This window comes from Ambystoma mexicanum, chromosome 7p, assembly GCF_040938575.1.
Source record: "Ambystoma mexicanum isolate Mex_15411 chromosome 7p, UKY_AmexF1_1, whole genome shotgun sequence".
Taxonomy (NCBI): domain Eukaryota; kingdom Metazoa; phylum Chordata; class Amphibia; order Caudata; family Ambystomatidae; genus Ambystoma; species Ambystoma mexicanum.
The window spans coordinates 661,769,803-661,788,841 of NC_090939.1; the positions used below are offsets into that span (position 1 = coordinate 661,769,803).

At 45.1% G+C, this 19,039-nt stretch overlaps 1 long non-coding RNA gene across 2 annotated transcripts in view; it reads left to right on the forward strand.

Annotated features, from left to right (window-relative positions):
- The first annotated feature begins 3,771 nt into the window (after positions 1 to 3,771).
- The window catches only part of LOC138526239 (uncharacterized), a 102,389-nt gene continuing 87,121 nt past the window's right edge, over positions 3,772 to 19,039 (forward strand). Inside the window, exon 1 of one of the 2 annotated variants that reach the window (XR_011283525.1) lies at positions 3,772 to 3,838. This is a non-coding gene — a long non-coding RNA (uncharacterized lncRNA). The remainder of the gene's footprint in view (positions 3,839 to 19,039) is intronic. The other variant, XR_011283526.1, reaches the window with a different exon arrangement.

Below are 19,039 nucleotides of genomic sequence, written 5' to 3' on the forward strand. Positions count from 1 at the left end.
TTTCAAATTCCTAGCAATAGCAGGTTGTTCAGCTGGCCAATTTGCATACACCTTAAACAAAGCAAATGTATCTGTAAGCAGTACTGCTTGTAACAACTAATTCAAGTCAACAGAAGTAGGGTGATAGCAGTCGACGATGATCTGAAGTTCCTCCTGGAACTTAACAGGATCTTCTTGTATCTATGGGAATCTCTTAACCGTATTAAACACACCAGTGGCTCTCAATGGGGCATGTACTGTAACTAGAGTATCGCCTCCTCCCGAGGAGATGTCTGAGAAGATATGCACCAGTACTGGTATTGGCTGTCGAGTTTGGGAATCCTTTGAACGTGCCTAGGCAGGTTGAAAACTGGAAATCTGAGCTCGCATTTCAGGAGTAAATGAGCCAGTCATCGGGTTTATTTATTTAATATGCGCCATATCCTGCAGGCATTAGGGTGCACAAAAACACATGAGACACACCCTCAAGCTTGGGACAAACAGGAAATATGAAGATGGGCAGGCAGTTTATTCAAATATAAGCATTTTCAAGTGCTTCCGAAAAGGCAACAGACTTCTTTCCTGTCATAAAGATGGGTCTATAGAAGAAGTTAAACTATCTTCTATTTTGACACTACAACAATAGGAGTAGTGTAAATCTTTGCTAACTCAGTGTTCAATCTCCCCTTGCTTTCCTTCACCCACTGGAGTTTCATTTTGTGCTTTCTCTCCCCTTGCTCCCCACTGACCCTGGCTTACCTCCATGCTCTGCTTTCTTCACTTCCACACCAATCCTTATCCTGGGTTTGATGCTGGCATCCTGCTTTTTATGCATTACCTTCTGTGAGACAGATATAGTATCAAGAGAGACACAGACTCAAAGATGATGATTCAAAAAACCTTTATTTACTAAAGTTCCTGCGTTGGTTTAATGCCTAACTGGCCCTGCCACTTAAGGGATGGTTCCTTTTACTGATGTTTCTAAGAGCCTTCAATTTTACTGGCGCGTGGCTTGCCGGAAACAATGGGGGATTGCAACGCCGGTGTTCCGGGAAGTCAGCCCCCGTTAAATGTAAATCCCCATTCTTATGGGGACCAGGGAAGCACTGGCACCATTAAAAACGGTGCCAGTGCTTCCGTCAAACACTGAGGGTGGGTGCCGTTCCACCCGGCAGGTCATACTTTGCTGGTCTGGTAACAACGGTGCCGTAGGCTTACCAGCATCATTATTACTAGACTGACACAGTCTGAATGAGGCCCAATGTCTTTAATGCCCTGGGGTTCCTTCAATAACACACTGTGGTAGGACTCTTAGGGTTCCCTTCCCCAAGGTTAGGCCTCTTCCAAGTTCAAACACAAATACAATTCTTGGGCTTCTCAGGGTTCCCTTCCCCAAGCTCAGGCCTCTTTCAAGTTCAAGGACAAGTCCAGCTCTTAGGCCTCTCAGGGTTCCCTTCCCCAGCTCAGGCCTCTTTCAAATTCGAAAATACGTTCAGCTTTTAGACCTCCCAGGGTTGCCTTCCCCAAGCTCAGGCCTCCTTCAAATTCAAACAGAAATTCAACTTTTGGGCCTATCAGGGTTCCCTTCCCTGGTTAGGATACCTTCACAAGTGCAGGCGCCTCTTGTGCTAAAAAGAAAATACAAGCTCAGTTTGTCAGGATGTACCTTTTCCTTCATATACAGTTCTTTCAAAGGGGATGCATCAGAGACTTTTGAAAACGCCAGGTTGTTTGATCCTCTTAAGCACGACCGCTCCGTGCTTGAATCCCTCTCTTTTATTTCCCACTCTTAACCTTTTCCTTCAGGGGCTTTCTGCACCCCTTCTTGTTCCCCTCTGTTTTCTTGACTTTCTTTCTTGTGCCCACTTGCACCTTTCTTCCCTTCCCCTGCACACTTACCCTCTCATCTTTGTGTCCACTGGCACGTGTCTTTCCTTCTCGTGCACACTTGCACTTTCCTGTTCGTGCCCACTGGCACCTTTCTTTCCTTCTCCTGCACACTTGCACTTTCTTGACCTTTCCGTTCCCACTGACACCTTCCTCCTTGCTTTTCTGTGCACACTGCACTTGCTTTACCTCTCCGTGCCCGCTGGCACATTTTTTCAAATGAACCTCTTAGAAAACTGATTCAGTAGCCTAGTTTTTGCATAAACCTGGCCATATTTAATGGGCCATAATTAATTACCTCAAAAAACAGCACACAAAAGAATTATTTGTGTTTATATATAATTATTCATAATTTATTACGTAGACCATGAGTCCCACAACTTCAACCATAAAAATGCTAATTAAACCTGTTTGTAATTTTACAGCTAAAACAAAGCACAAATAGATAAAACACTGAAAACGTTCCTAGATTCACTCATTACCTATATCACACATCACATATTTTGCATTTAACAATAAACTATTTACAATCATATCACTTTTTACAGATTTATGAGCGAAGTGTGCAAACGACGGAGAACAAATCCCCAGTCTGGTAATATGTACAGATATAGACCTAGGGAAACCCTCTTAATCCCTAAAGAACCCTGCAAAGAAGAAAAGCTGCTGTACACCACTCACACCTATGCGGTCAAGAAGGTGATTAAGGTGATTAAGAAATGTTGGCCACTTGTCAAGTTGGAGCTAACAGGTGAACTCCTGCCATTGTTTGTAATCTCACTAGGCAGAAAAATCTCAGGGATCTGTTTGTACATTGGAAGCCACAGACATCCAGGAACAGGACCACCGGGTGGGATCTTCGCCCACCGGTTGGGCACTTCCCTTGTGGAGGGTGCTCGGTCTGTAGATATAGTAAAAAATAAAGGAGTTCGAAGTGAGAGACAGAAAATGGAGTATACGAGCACATACCAATTGCAAGACATCAAATGCCATCTATGGTGTAGAATAACCATGAGGCCTAAAATATGTAGGTCAAACATCTGGACCTGTTCGCTCAAGAATTGTTGACCACAGGTCTCGCATTAGGTGCAAGAACATCAATGCACCAATGTTATCTCAGTAAATGGGGTATGGACACACATCTGAGGATGTGACTTGCTGGGTTTTGGAAGCCCTTTCTAAGAATGCATGTACATCTTGCAATTTGAAGATTTCAGAAACGAGGTGGATGCACTGTTTGGACACCATAGAAAAGTGTCTCAATTAAATCAACCTACAACATTGGTAAATTGAGACATCAAGTTTTAGAGTGTTGGATATATGGCTATTTTCGCTTGCCCTGGTGATTAAATAGTAAAGTGGAGTCTGGGTTTAGGTTTCTTCACCCATTCCTTTCTTCCTCTCTGTATTTTCAGAGTGGTTTAGATAAGGTTAGGGTTGAGAAGCAGGTGCAATTTTGCCTCAATATATCCACATCTCCAACCCACAGTAAAAGGAAATTAGAGGCAAGGGGGTATAGAGTATGGAGTATGATACCAGTGTAATGATTTGATGGTATACCTATGGGGCTAAGATGCTATTTACAAAAGTGGGCTATTTATAAGCTGTAGCCAATATAGCTACACAGATAGTATGGGTAATAGGTTTTGTCTGAGTTCTATGGCATAACAATAAGAACATAGTTATTTGCCGTCTGTGTGGCTTTTATGATAAATTGTAGTTAGGGATACTATCCATGGATTGAGGTTAATTAAGCACTACAGGACCACAATCACACCCAGGAGACCACAGATGAGGGAGAAGAGCGTGTTTTCAGTAAGGATGTAATCCTATTTTCATTTCCATTACTCCCGCTGATGCGGGCTCACGTGACCGCTATGTTTGTTTCAAAAGCGGCTCTATGACGTAGAGTTCGGCTTTTGCATTGCTCAGCGCAGACGGTCGGGGAAGAAAGACCTGCAATATCTTTCAGGTAAAGGGACTTTATATCGCCTCCGCTTTACATTTTCCATTTAGCTTTAGTGGCATATGAGTTTTGCACTATATGAAGTGTGTACAGGCTCATGTAAAGAGCTCTATGTTAATAGAAGGGGGCTAGTTTGCTATGCATCGGCTTCCGCATTAAGGAACAATGTGTCCGTTTCGCTTTGTGTACGGTTGAGTCGCCTATTGCGAGGTAGAGCGGGACGGGTCTATAACATGTGGCGACTGGCAACACCCATTCCCCGCATGCAAATTAGGGCTGTCCTTATCATTATGTGAAGTTCATGTGTAAAACTTGCAGAAGTGTTTTTACTGTACCGTCCACATACTGCTAAGTAATTAGTGTCGAAATATAGCAAAATGCAGTAAGAATGTATCAATGGAGAATAAAGCAAGCTCCATTGATACATTCAAAAATGGCCTGGAATTGTATACATTTATTTGTGACCATGTCGCTTCAACTGTGGTTCGGTCCATATTAATGGACTTACCCAATGGGATGCTATTACTACATCCTTTTCAATTGGGGTGAGTAGCAATTTGCCCTTCTATACTCTAGTAACAATGGAGGATTGGAATCCTGACCGCTGAGAAAGAGAAGAGCTTTGTATATTAATATGCATGTGGTCTCATGGATCTTTTTTACTCTCAAATAAGAGATGAGATCTATGGAGTTGACACCTATTAAGCAGCAATTTTTCTGAGTCCCTCCACTGCGAGTGCACAGTAAGTTTTTTCCAACTATTAGCTTTTGTAGAAAAATCGGCTGTGGGCACTCTTGGGCTGTTCGGGTGGCACGATGGTCTCGCTGGCCTTCACTCCCTGCAACACAAAACTATTTTGAGGTTTGTTCCTTTCTTCTTTTCTGGTGATTGGCTTCCTTTGATATGGTTAGGAAATTTAGGTAGACATACATTGTTGGCTGGTATAAACCTTGGTGACGGCACACTTTATGGGAGAAGTAGTTTGTTTTAATACTATATTTAATTAAAAGGACAACAAATGTTAGTGTTTTGTTCCTTTCTTTTTTTCTTTCTTATTTGTATATTTCCTACTTTAGTATTTTAGATATGGATTTTAAAGGTTGTTCTTTATATGGTAGTAAAATATACCATATCACATCCACAGAGCTCCATTTCCCTTGGGGTCCTGATTAAGGCAGTGTTATTTTCCTCCTGCCGAAACGTCCTTTCTACAATACCGCGTCATCAAGCTCATCAGCCCGGTTCAACATCGATACTGGGGACGCAGACCTGGGATGTGTTTTTGGTCTTCAATAATGGTTTTTATACTTAGATTATCTGGCACCGGAAAATCGAGGATGTTTTGATCTATTAGATAGATAGTGCTAGTAAGATAGGATTCTACTGTGTCTCCTCTAATTGGATTTATCCATTGTGTCATCTATGTATGTGCCTACAAATTCTATGTTTTCATTTACTTACCAGACTGGGGATTTGTTCTCCTTCGTTTGCACACTTCGCTCACAAATCTGTAAAAAGTGATGTGATTATAAATAATTTATTGTTAAATGCGAAATATGTGATGTGACATAAGAGTGAATCTAGGAATTTTATGAAAAAACTAGGCAACTGAATCAGTTTTCTAAGTGGTTCAATTGGGGGACTCCCCTTTGTGTGTTAGGTGTATTACTCATTTGTCCCCTGGATGCCTTTTGAGTGTTTATCCCTCATGTGCAATAGCTTTTTCCACTCTGCCAGGTCGCTTGCACCCTTCTCTCTTGTTTCGGGTCGCTTGCATCCTCTTTAATATAGTCCTTTTCCTTTGCGTCCATTGCACGCACTGCTTTCTGACTTTCTCTCGATCTCTTCACATTTCTTTCAATCTGCTTTCTTTATTAGTTTCCTTTTCTTTCCTCTTTTCTGCTCCATGCTGCTTTATGAATTTCCTTTTGCCCGCCCGCTTCAATCAGTCACATGCTCCCGAATCTCTCTCTCTCTCTATCTCTCTTCCACGATACCCACCCGGGCAGCAGTGCAGTGACAAATGGTCCCCCATGGTTGTGCGGGCCTCAGGTCTGGGTCTCACCACCTGCCCCTCAGGCACCCTTGGGGCCGGCACAGGTCCCATGGGAATGAGCAATGTTCCAACCATCAACACCAGCCAGCCAGGTGCTTCACACAGGCTCTCTTAAGACACGGCTCCCTAGCCACGCTACAGCCACTCAGAAACACCAGGCCAGCGTCTTGGCACGCCATTCTTCCTTGAGCCATCGATACAGCTGCTCTCTGCTCATTTAACTGTGCAGAACCACACTTTTTACATTGCAAAAAGCGGACAAGTGGAGTCAGTTGTAAATGATAATTAGTAAATGCCTGACTCTGCCTGACCCTATCAATGGCACAACTAAAGTTCTATCTACAGCCGGTTCCCCTTGCACTCCCCATGTTATTGCTATGGGAAATCTTCACTACTTCCGGTTTTCTCTTCCTCATCACAGTATTTGTTGGAAATGGGGAGGGGGTGATGGTATGGGTTTGGAAATATCGCCATGAAAGCTGGCTATCAGTGCGGGAGAGTCCCATGTACTGCTGACATCCTCCGTACCATTCGCCAGCTGCGATCCCCGAATTATGTTTCCATTGTCGGAGGCATTGTGGGTCGGGGTCGAAAAAGACAAGGGCAATTTCCTCCTCGTCGTCCTCTCAAGCCTCGCCGCCTTTCTAGTCCGTTTGAACTGCCATCTTGGAATAGCTACTTCCTCATGCGTTTGGCCTTGCTCAGAGTGTGCTTTCGTGCTCCGGCTTTTATCCCTATGGGGAGGAGAAAGGGAAGTTAGGTGTGTGATCAAGGTTGATTGCCTGATCTCGTCTGGCCTCAAAACTGGAACAACCTGGCAGGCTTTCATAGGGAATTATATCCCTCGTATTCGCATGGGGATTCTTTCTACCTCCTAGTTCATCAACCCTCATCCTAGGGGGTTGGTAAATTCGGAAGGGTGAGAATTGTAGGGTTTACGAAATGACTGTGAAAAATCGGTAAAATAATAGTTTGGTAGTCTGCTGAGAGAAGGACCAGGATTATCATTGTGAAATCAGTAGGGCGAATTGTGTGAACTGTAGTGTTTTGTTAAAGCAGACTGGGAGTTCGGAAAATAATAATCAGAGATACGGGGAGAAGAATGACTGGGAGTACTTGGGTAGGCAACAGGAGAATAGGGATTCTGGGAGATGTAGTTTCCCACTGCAACAGGGTTTGGGTTCCTAATAGGTTTACCAGATGCAAAGGGGTTGTTGGATTCTGGTAAGGGAGATTAATTGGGTGGAAAGGAGGTTGATGTGGAACAGCTTATAGAAGCCTCAGCAAGTTCATCCTCCTCATCCTCTTCCCCAGTGTAATACTGTCTCACCTGGGGCATTACCCCAAGCATAACCCCAGGCTCCCCTACCCAGGTGATCCTCCCTCACTCGTCCACCACCAGGATTGGGATCTGAGAGCACAAGCACTTACCTGGCCATCTGAATAAGGGATTCTCAGAGTCTAATCGGGAGAAGACCCTTAGGTTTCTCGCACTATCGATAACTATGTGGTCAATGTATGCCGCACAGAAATCTGAATAAGGTTGGCGAATCTTATCCATCAACCTTTGGAAGCTTGCAGAGGCCTCATGCAACACAAACGGTAGGACTTTAAACTGATATACACCTATTGGGGTGGCAAAAGCTTTTTTTTCTTTGTCGGGTCCATATAATGGGACTTGCCAATAAATTACCCTTAGTCAAGTCTAGAGTGGACAGATAGACTGCACTACCCAATTTATCGATCAGAACGTGGAACCGAGGCATTAGGTAGGCATCAAAGGCTGAGATATCATTTACCTTGTGGAAGTCTATACAGAACCTCCAGCTTTTATCTGGTTTTTCTACTAGAATGATGGGTGAGGATCAAGGGCTGGTGGATGGTTCGATAATATTGGCCTCGAGCATTTGCTTAACCCCCTGGATGACAACAGCTTTGCGGGCCTGTGGCAGTTGGTATGGTTTCAGATGTACTACGTTGCCTGCATGGGTGCAGATATGGCGGAAAGTACCCTTCACCCTGCCAGGTTCTTCACAAAATACATCGGGAACTGTTCTAACATATCACTGAGGTTTTGTTGTTGGGTATTGGGGAGATCTGAGGGAATTAAGATGTTATGGCTCACCTCTTCTGGTAATAAACAAGCCAATAATGTGGCATTTGTCTCAGTTGTGTTTTTCTTCCATTCTTTTAGTAAGTTCACATGATAAATTAGCATCTTTTGAAGGAGGTCTGTTTGGGAGATTTTGTAATTGGGCTGACCTGTTCTTTCCATCACCTCATATGGCCCCTGCCATTTGGAAACAAGTTTGTGGGGAGAAGCACAAGGACCTTTTGCCCTATAGAGAATGACCTGAGCACAACTTTTTTTGTCATCAGATGTCTTTTGATGACTTTGGGCTTTACCAAGATTTACCAACATGATCCTGTACTAAAGCAGACATGTGTTATTCTAATTGGGTGGCTGTCCGGGAGTGGGGTATTGGAGCCTCCTCCCTTTCTTCTCACGTTTCTCAGAGCATGTCTAATGTATCCCAGGACACACGTCCATGAAGTAGTTCAAAGGCTGAGAAACCGGTGGATGTCTGGGGAGTTTTCCTTATTGTGAACAAGGCTCACAGAATCATTTGGTCCCAGTTAGTTCCATCTTTAGTAACTAACTTCGTAAGGATGGTCTTGAGGGTCTTGTTAAAGCATTCAACTAACCTGTGCATCTGGGGATGCTATACAGAGATCCTCAGTGTAGAAATGTGGAGTAATTCCTTGACCCATCCTATACCCCCAATGAGCTTACTCATCAAGGTGGTACACTGATCCGTTAGGATCTCTTTAGGAAAACCCACCCTAGAAATAAAAAGGAAGTAGATGTTTAAGTATTTGTTGAGTGGTATTATTGCGTGGAGGAAATGACTCAGGGTATCGTGTGGCATAATCAAGTATCACCCGTACAAACTTGTTACCCAATTTCAATTTTTCAAGAGGCCCAACAATGTCCATCCCAATTCTCGAAAATGGTAACTCAATAATGGGCAATGGAGTTCAGGGGGCTGGAAAGAGTAAGTGGGTGCTAGCGCATTTGACAGATCTTGCATGTTTGAATGTTTTTGGCATCATTGTGTATTCCTGGCCGGTAAAACCTGTTGGCCAGGTGAGCTTGTGTGTTAGCTTGAACCAGGTGTCCCCCTGTAAAATGGGAGTGTGCGAACCCGAGCACTATCTGCTTGTGGCCTCAGGGAACCAGTTGTGCCCTTGGTAAGCCTTTAGAAGTGACATCCCCTCTATATAGGAGTCCTTTCTTGAGAAAGTAAAAAGGCCCTCCTTCCTTCTGACCCCCAGCCTCTGGTTTAACTTTTAAAAGGGCATCAGCAAGTAATGGATCATTTTGCTGAGCAAAGGCCAGATCAGAGTGCTCATCAACAATGAGAGTAGGCTGGGAAGAACTTGGTTGACTATTAACCTCCTCAAAACCTAGAGTACCACTATCAGTAGTTTCTTTTTCTTTATTTTTTTCAGTAGTTTCTTTTTCAGCCTCCACTTCAAGTATAGGTAGCATCATCTGCTCGAGTATCCCTTGGGCTATATGATCTCCTGCCTGTATATGAAAGGGCTTGTCTCCATGATTCTGGAGTAACACCTTCACGTCCCCTCTAAAATCCGGATCAATCACCCCTGCCAGGACATCGATACCAAATTTCCAGACGAGGCCAGACTTTGGCAGTAATTGAATGTACGTGCCCGAAGGTGGTACAAGGACAAGACAAGTAGGCATAAGACAAGGAAAGGGGTGGGCCCTAGTGTAGAACACTTCCAGCATTTCGCTCTGAGATAGGGTGAGTTGGTTAGGTAGCAGCAAGGTCACGGATTGGTGGAGGTGGTGCCCTCACCCCCTTTAGTAACGAGTAGTAGGCAGAGTCCCGGATACCTTGCGCCTGTTTTTAGAAAAGATGAATATCCACTTGATTATTTGTGTGAAACCCAATTGTTTTTTTTATTCGGGTAAAGAAGACATGTAGTCTTGTGTGGTCAGCTGACACATGTTTTGACCTCTAGTGTCCTTTTCAAGGCTATTGTTTTTGGTTTGTATTTGTATTTAATTATTTGTAAAGCGCAGTCAAGCCCTGAGGCAACTGGGCGCTAGTCATACATGTTACATAAATATACAGTGGACATTAGAATTTACATGTTTCATGTGCATATAGACAACAGAACATATTGTGTGGACATGGAATTGCAAATCCCAGGGGTCCATGAGGGGCATTGAGTCAGAATTTTGCAAGGTAAGTATACATGAATCAATACACATGAATGGGCAGTCCATACAATGTGATAATCATAGCAAGCAGGGGATATACTGACAGTGTTCATGAGGAGTAACTCAAGCGATAGATTATTACAAGATACGTAATCATTACAGGTAAGCGGGTTTACTGACATTGTTCATGAGGAATAAACTAACAGATGGAGGTAAAGTATACAATGCTAGTTCGATGGGGAAAGGTGAGGTAGGTGAGGTTGATGCCCATTTAGGGTCCTGGGCTGGTACGTTCCTGCATAGGCCGTGGTATGGAGTTAGTCCGCCCTTTGTAGGTCTGGGCTGGTTTAGCGTCCTGGTTTAGCATCGAGGTCGCCTCAACAGAGAGCTGCAATATTGACTGACGGAACTAATCAACCAGCCTAACCAGTTTAGATCAGTCCATCAGTTTAGATGGAACCAATCCATCAGTTAAGATGGAAAAAAATCACGGAAGCAGGAGGTAGGATACATTTTGTTCAGTACCTCTTCCAACTCTGCCACAGTGACAGAAAAAAAAGAACATTCAGGACAATTCGGCACTTGTTTTGGTTCATTAAGATTAATTGGTGAGTCATCAGATGCTTCAACTTTAAGGTTCTGCAAACCGACGAGCACATCGTCTTTATTTTTTTCACGTGCGGTAGAGATGTTATCAGCAAAGGCATCAGAAAAGTTTTGTTGCATTCTAGCAAAGTCTTCTTAGGTGGGATTAAAGACATGAGGTTGGACTTTAGGCTTCTCTAGCATTTTTAAGATTTCAAAAAGCTTTTAGTTTTATTCACTGCACTGTTTATCTGCTCATTAAAGAAGTTCTTCATTGTTTCATAAATAGTGACAAGTTAAGAGATACCTCCATATTGACAGTGCTGGGGCGAGCTGATTGAGTGTCAGAAGCGGCTGAGTACAGAACGTTACACTGGTTGCTGGCTCGGTGTGGCTTGACACTCTTGGAGAAAGGACATCCGAAGGTTTTTTCCTTCAGTTCAGCTGGCTGATAGGAATCGGAGAGGCTAGGAGAGGCTGCGAATGAACCTGGTGTGCCGTTGGAGCTGTCAGAGCTAGGAATTATTTACTGCTTTATACCGTGCTACCAGAGCCAAGGGGAGCAGTGCTAGAGCTCTGAGGGAATGCTGCCATCCTCTTTGCTGTAGAAGGCAGGGGTGTTCCTAGGTCTGGAAAAGACCCAGGGCAGTGCCAATGTTGGAACTGCCCAGGATGTTGTATGGTGGTCTAGTGTTTTGTGTGGACGTAAGCGTCATGACTGTGTCATGACGCTCACTTAATAAAAGGGGCCCTGCTGGCGCTGCGAGGGGAGAGCAGCAGAGCCCCAGGAAGTGGCAACTTGTGTCTGTGCTTTTGTGTGTTGTGGGACTGCCATTTGGTCGTGGCCTGGTGTGCAGCGCGGACCGAGTGCCCTCGGAGCCGTGGCTGCTGGTGACTGGGGGTGACACCCCCACATCGTGAAGCTTGCACCCGGTGACGCCGAGCTCTGTAGGGTGTTCCCCTACCAGCGATCGGCAGAGCGCCCCCAGCGCATCCGCCGTGTCGGGTGATCCCAACAGCATCAGTGGCCCATCCCAGTGACCGTAGGCAGGCCGCCACAGGGACTGGGCTAGCTAGCCCTTTTGGTTGTAGCTCCTGAGATTCTATCCGGGTCTACAACCAAAAGACCAGACCCCTTAGCCCCCCCTAGCAACGCCTCTGGTAGAAGGCATCAGAGAAGGTAACAGGGCTGGGGGTTTGATGCTTAAAGGCTCGTAACTGAATGTCCTGGATAACAAGTTTGTTATCCTGCCCCTTTCCAGCACTCCTGTATAAACCTAAAGTGTTGTGAAGTGCGCCGGGGGTCCCGTGTGGTTCGCAATGTTGGCCTCTATTGAGAAGTGGAGCTTATACCAGTAAGACGTATTACGTCTATCCTTGTGTTTTCTGCTTGAAGGAAGTCCCAAGCAGTTTACCGCCCGTGATAGGTGAGAAGGCGATTGCAAAAGTACTTGATCGTGGTGAGTGGCCGGGCTCCTGTGCAGGAGGTGGAAGCTGTTGCTATACGCTGGTTTTGTGTGTTGGGAGTGCTGGATTTGATTCCCAAAAATAAGACCTTTTGGAAATTGAAATAGATTATCTCATTTTTATTTTAGTGCTTAGTGCTCATTCATATCGACATTTAACTAATGGTTGGGGAAAAAATGGAACATAAGAAAAAGGTTTGTGATTTGAAGAGTGGTAATAAGGGGGAACCTGTGGCACGCGGTTCTTTGCTGGAGGCCTCAGTAGCATTGGAGTGGGCAATTGATCTCCCACTAACTCTGTTCTCATTGGAAGGGGTAAAGGAGGTGCATCCTGTTACTGCAACTGATAAGGCATCTGAAGAGAGGGTAGATTAGACTGTACTGATGGGGACAGAGGTAACAGTACGTTCTGTCTCGTTAATTAAAGAGGTGACCAGAAGTGTGAAGGAGGTTTTGATTCAAAGAGCTGGGCAATGCCATCAACATACACAATGTCAACCATCTGACTTTACAAATGATATTATCACTGCTTTAGAGCCAGTGACCACTACACGATTCCCCGGCACTAGGTGAAAAACGATATCAACCTACTTCTATACTGAGAAGAGCTCGGAGTGCTGCCTATAGTAGAAGTCAGAGAGACTCATCTGAGGGGGAACTGAAAAAGCAGTATAAGGTGTTGGGGTTAGACCCTCCAAATGTAGTAGGGGGGTGGAGGGATCCGACTGTAGACAAATCCGAGTGGATAGTGTAAGGAAAGGCATGGTATCAACAGTAAGACAGACACAAGTGACCACAGTTCAAGGGTGTTTATTGAACTTCAACAAGGGTGTGATAAACACCTGTCTATCTAATCCTAAATCTACAGATGGGAGCAAGCTACGACCATCAAATAATAATAATGCAATTAGGAGAAACCGAAAGGTGTCTCCGTGACTAGTCACCAGGGATCTGTCATCCAGGTGGCCATGACACAGCTATCGCTATTGGATCTAGTTCCTGGTGTTGGACCAGTGAGGCAGGATCACCTGTATGTGGGATCTTTGGGGAGTGGAAGTGGACACCGATGGATGAGGCACGGTATCCCCCTACTTACAACACCTTTTCCCCAACCTACCACGTAGGACACTCAAACACTCTACCCCCCTTTTCCAACATGAACACTTTCGCACAGCACGAAAGAGGACAGAAAAACACCAGAGCCGTTTAGCTGACATGTCCCAACACAAGGGTCAGGCAATTGACCAGAATCACACACACCTGACATCCCTTTCCCTTCCCCACAGGGATAAAAGGTGGAGCACGAGAGCCCAATACGAGCAAGGCAGACCGCACGGCGAGCGAGCTAACTCAGCACGCAGTTCAAGAGGTGGAGAAAGACAGCGCAAAAAAGAGAGGGTGAAAAGGCGAGAAGCAACCTTGCCCTTTCCGGCCAAGGCCTGTGAAACCTCCACAGAAGGAATTGTAAGACTGCGAACAATAGCCAGAGTGTGTCGCAGCAGATGTCAATGGTACACGGGGCCCTCCTCCACTGATAAACAAGCCAGGGAGAGACGCTTGCCACTGTGGTACCAGCCTTGACCCCAGAGACAGGAAAATCCAACTGGTTCATCACAGCACTTTGAGTCGAGGGGAGAGCCTATAACAAACTGAACTGTGTTGAACAAAAGTAGCAAACTGAAGAAAATACAAAGAACTGTTAATGTGAGAGGGGAAAACCAGCTACAGAGGAGTCAGGCACCACGCTGGTGCTTACTCTGGAAACTCTAGGCGATTACAGTATTGTTGAAACTACTGTTACCAGAAGGCCTTGGGAAAGGCGAGAAGAGAGTCAAAGTGGTCATACAGGTGGGGGGGAGGTTTATAGTCAAAAAGTCGAAAAAATAATGTCGAATAGCAAAAATGTCGAAAAAAAAATGTCGAATGTAAAAAAGTCGAAAACACATACATATAATAGGAAAAGTCATAATTTCGAAAAAAAAATGTCGAAAAAAAAAATGAAAACCCAAAACACTTTTTTTTTTTTTTTTACCCAGATAGTAACATTTATTATGGGGGGGGTCCCACCCAACCCCCCCATCCCAAACCCCTACCCCAACCCCCCCCCTCCTCCCCATCCCCCCCATCCCCCATAGATATACCTTTAATTATTTAAAAAAAATCTTTAATATAATATTAAATAATTAATTAATTATTTAAAAAAACCATCCCAAACCCCTATCCCCAACCCCCCCCCATCCTCCCCATCACCCCCACCCCCCATGGAAATACCTTTAATTATTTGTAAAAAAAAAGTTTAATAAAATATTTATTATTAACACATAAAATCGAAAAAAGTCGAAAAAAAATCGACATTTTTGTAATTCGACATTTTTTTTTCGACATTTTTTTTTCGACATTTTGACTTTCGATATTATTGTATTCGACATTATGACTGGACACCGGGGGGGGGAATCCTCTATAGAGTCAAAAGTCTTTGACCAGCAGATGATCGTGAAGCTAAGACAAGTGGATCCTGCATCGTAAAGAACTGTTCAGGGAATGGTATGATCTGCAAAGTTGGCAAGAGTGAACCCGACGGAGGAATGCCGATAAAGAGGGGCAAAGACTGAAGTCCCGATAAATAGTGTGTTGACAAGAGCGAACCCGGCAGAGGGTTGTCCACAGTGAACTGTTTAAAAAAACATTAAGATTTGTGAATGTCACAGATGAGATTGTGTTAAAAGCCGTAGTGAACCCGACGGAGGGAGGCAAACAGTTGAGAAGGATCTGAGCCCAGAAGAGGGGGATCCAGGGTTGACAAATCATCACCCCACCAACACATGAATGCAACAGAGAAATCTTGTGAAGGCGAGCCAGAGTTAACCTGACGGAGGGATGCTGAGATTCAAAAGGGGTCTAAGCCCGGAAGAGGGGGACCCAGGATCATCCAAGTGAGAACAGAACCAGAACTTTTATTTGTGTTTTTGTAAAAAGGAACTGTTTGAGGTTCTGAGCCCGGAAGAGGAGGATCCAGGGGTGAAAAGGCCTCACCCAGCGTGCAAGCAGAAAGGAACCTTTTTTATTATTTTGGAACACATTAGGTCCTCAGACAAGAGACTTTTTGTAGAAAAATAGACTTAACCACTGACAGTCTTGATACCTGATAGCGGAACTGTAGTCTCATGCTGGGAAAGATTGAGCGTGTGCTGTTCTACGGAGTCCCGCATTGTCCTGTGCTCAAAATGTGGAGAAGGGAGATCCTGACTTATTATTTGTGTGCACTCCTTTCTTTCCTGTGAATCCTATCCCACACTGTTTGTATTGAGCGTAAGGATTGGCAATAAGTTTTTCTTAGTATAGGCCCTTTTATTTGACAAGATGCCACTAGAACTGCCTTATTATTATTTGATAGTTGTAGCTTGCTCCCATCTTAGATTTAGGTTTAGCTTAGACGTTTTTCTAACCTGCATATACAGTTTAATAAACAATCTTGAACTGTGATCACTTGTGTCTGTCTTTACTGTTGCCACCATTAGTTCCTTACACAGTCCTAGTGGGGTCTTGTCAAAATAAAAGGGCCTATACTAAAAAAAACTAGTGACCATCCTTACCTCTAAATACAAATAGTGTGGGGTAGTGTTTATGAAAAAGGAAGAAGTGTTCACAAAATGATATGCCAGGATGTTTAGGCTGTTGGCCACCCTTCCTAATGTTTTCAGCATGGGACAAAGCAGTTCACTCTAGCACATCACACTCTCTGGCTTCTTCAGCACGAGGATACAGTTCCATTACCAGCATCAGGGCCGTCTGTGCCCAAGTCCCTTTACTTAGCAAAGTCTCTTAATTCAGAGGGCCTGGTGTGCCAAAACAAAGAAAACGTTCCTTTCCTCTAAAACAAGTACTCAATTCAGGTGATTTACCCTGGATTCCCCTAAGCCGGGCGCAGATCCCTTATATACCACGGTCAGTACTTTGGATTCCCCTCTTACGGGCTCAGATCCCCTTTTCCAATGTTCAGAGAATACTCTTTCCCAGGTTCAACACGTATGCCCCTCAGCCAGGCTTAGATCCTTCCTCTTGCACAATGATTCTCCCTCAGCCGGGCTCTGACCAATTTCAGTTTGTATTAAATATCAAAGACTTTCAAATGTGCACAGGGTTTAACTTGACCCGTTGCAAGACCACTTCGATTTCACAATGACTTTTTACATGTGCCACCTCTCAGTTGGATACCTAACAGAGACCTTTGAATGAGCACCCACTTGGCACCGGACCACTCTGTATACGGTATCTATCTTAGCTTCAAAAGTTCAGTTGCTCCTTTGATGTTCAATTATATTTGTGCCGTTCATCACATACGCTTCACACACTGTTCTCTTCAGATTTCTCCATACAATTTTGCCGCTTGTAACCTTTGTTCTAACACAGACCGGTCTGCTATCAGTCTCCCTGACTTATTGGCTTTGCTGACTTTACTGGTGCTGCATTGTTGTAGGAGCCAAGAACGGTCCCACGGCGGCCAGCACTCCTCCCCGCCTTGGCTATCGTCGTGCGAGAGCCCTGAGTACCTCTGACACACAATGCAGGTTTCTTTAGCTTTAATTCCCAGTCTTCTGTTTCTGATTCTCGAAGGCTCGTGAAAATAACAGTTTTCCTATGAAAAGGTCAAGGGCACTTTCCTCCTTGCAACCCTCTCTGGTCTTGCCCTCTTCTCCTCGTATTAAACTGCCATCTTGGAACTGCTTCTTCCCGGTGTGCTTTGCATCACTCAGAGTGTGCTTTTGTGCTCCACCTTTTAGCCATGTGGGGAAGTGTGATGGAAGTCAGGTGTGTGTAATGATCACTAATTGCCTGACTCTGCCTGACCATTGTTTTGGGACATGTCACATATACGGCTCGGCTGTTAGTCTGTTTTCTCTCACAGTAAGCTGTCTGAGAGAATGTGTTTGTGGCAGGAACGGGGTGGGTGCTGAGTTCCTAAGTATCCTACCTGGTAGAATGGGGAAAGGATGTTACAGGGAGGGGATACCAGTGTGCTTTGCATCACTCAGAGTGTGCTTTTGTGCTCTGCCTTTTATCCGTGTGGGGAGGTATGATGGAAGTCAGGTGTGTGTAATGATCACTAATTGCCTGACTCTGCCTGACCATTGTTTTGGGACATGTCAGCTATACAACTCGGGTGTTAGTCAGTTTTCTCTCACAGTAAGCTGTCTGTGAGAAGGTGTTTGTGTCGGGAAAGGGGTGGGGTTAAGTTCCTAAGTATCCTACCTGGTAGAATGGGGAAAGAGTATTACAAGGAGGGGATACCCCATCTCACCATCCAGTGCCCCACTCCCACTCCTCGAAGACCCCTCATCCAGGTGATCCTCCTGCACTGGTCCACCCCCCGGGAACTAGATTCAAAAGCGATGGCCGTGTCCAATGTCCTGGCCACCTGGATAACAGTTCCCCAGGGACTAGTGGGTGAGACACCTTCAGGTTTCTCACAACAGTATCTTCTCGCATAACCACTCAGTTACCACTGGTTCTGAACTGGGCCTCTGTAACGCTCACCTGATTCTCGCAGAGGCGCCGGTCTTGACTGGGCGACTACCGTATCTTCAAAGGTGATGTGTAGCACCCGGTTGGCTCTTTGGGCTAGACCTCTGTGCACTGTATGCCTGACGTGTAGAGTAAGATGTCTGCAGATAGAAAATATGGGGTTAATGAACTGGGGTTATTGGGGTGTCCCTATCTCTTTCCTCTTCTCCTCTCCTGTAGACCCCCAAAGGTTAACGCTCTCACCTTAGGTAAGTGAATGCCGAGCTCTCCATCTGCCTCGGGGCAGGGTGCTGTAACCAGTTTCTTCACTGGATAGGTAGCGCAGGCCTCTTGACTTCAGAGGACTGCTGTCCGTCGTTTACTGCACGAACGGTAAGTTTCGAGTCATTCAAATGTCTTTAAAGTCTTTAGTAATGATGTCTCTTGTTTTGCAGGGTTCCGGCGATGGCGGATGACGGGCTGAAGTGAGTTGAAGATGGAGCCCGTGTGATGAATAGAAGCGCCTGGAAGCACGTAAGTAAGCGCTTGTTGCCTGCTTCACTATGCGCTCTAACTGTCTTTTTATTTTGCAGGTACGAGTTCGGAGCGGCTGCAGGGTGCCGGAATACCCACTGGATTAGATGTGGAAAGGAGTAATGGCACGTGAGTATTAAAGTTCCCCAATGTCTTTAAACGCACCTTGTTTTGTCTTTCAGATGCGGGATGCAGCGCCGAAGGCCTCCGGAGCGTGCGAAGAGTTGGTAAACTTTTGTCTTTCAGATGCCGGAATGCAGTGTGAAGACCTCCGGAGCGCACAAAGAGTAGGTAAGCCTTTGCCTTTCAGATGCCGGAATGCTAACCTGTTCTTTCTTGTCTTTATAGGTGTTGCTGAAGACTGGATTCAGGATGGTAAGCCTTTGCCTTTCAGATGCCGGAATGCTAACCTGTTCTTTCTTGTCTTTATAGGTGTTGCTGAAGACTGGATTCAGGATTGTAAGCCTTTTTCCTTAGGCCCAGGACCGGATGCAGAAGACACGATGAGCGTTCTGCTGCAGAGGTTGCAGAATAACGCAAAGCAAGATTCATCCACCGGGTGTGGTTTAAATAGCCTCCTGTAGTGCTTAGGTGTCTCCTTCCACAGCCACGCCTAAGTAAGAAAAGAGTTCCTGGTAAGAAAAGAGTTCCTGCCTTCCAGAAGAGTTCCAGTGTTCTGAATCTAGGGAGTGGCTCCAGCCCCACCCAACAGGAAAAGTAGTTCCAAACAGAAGAGGATCAGAGGCTCAACTGGCAGGCAAGTAAGCAGCATGGTCTGCTGAAGGTAAGTCCACCCAAGCATTATGAGCCC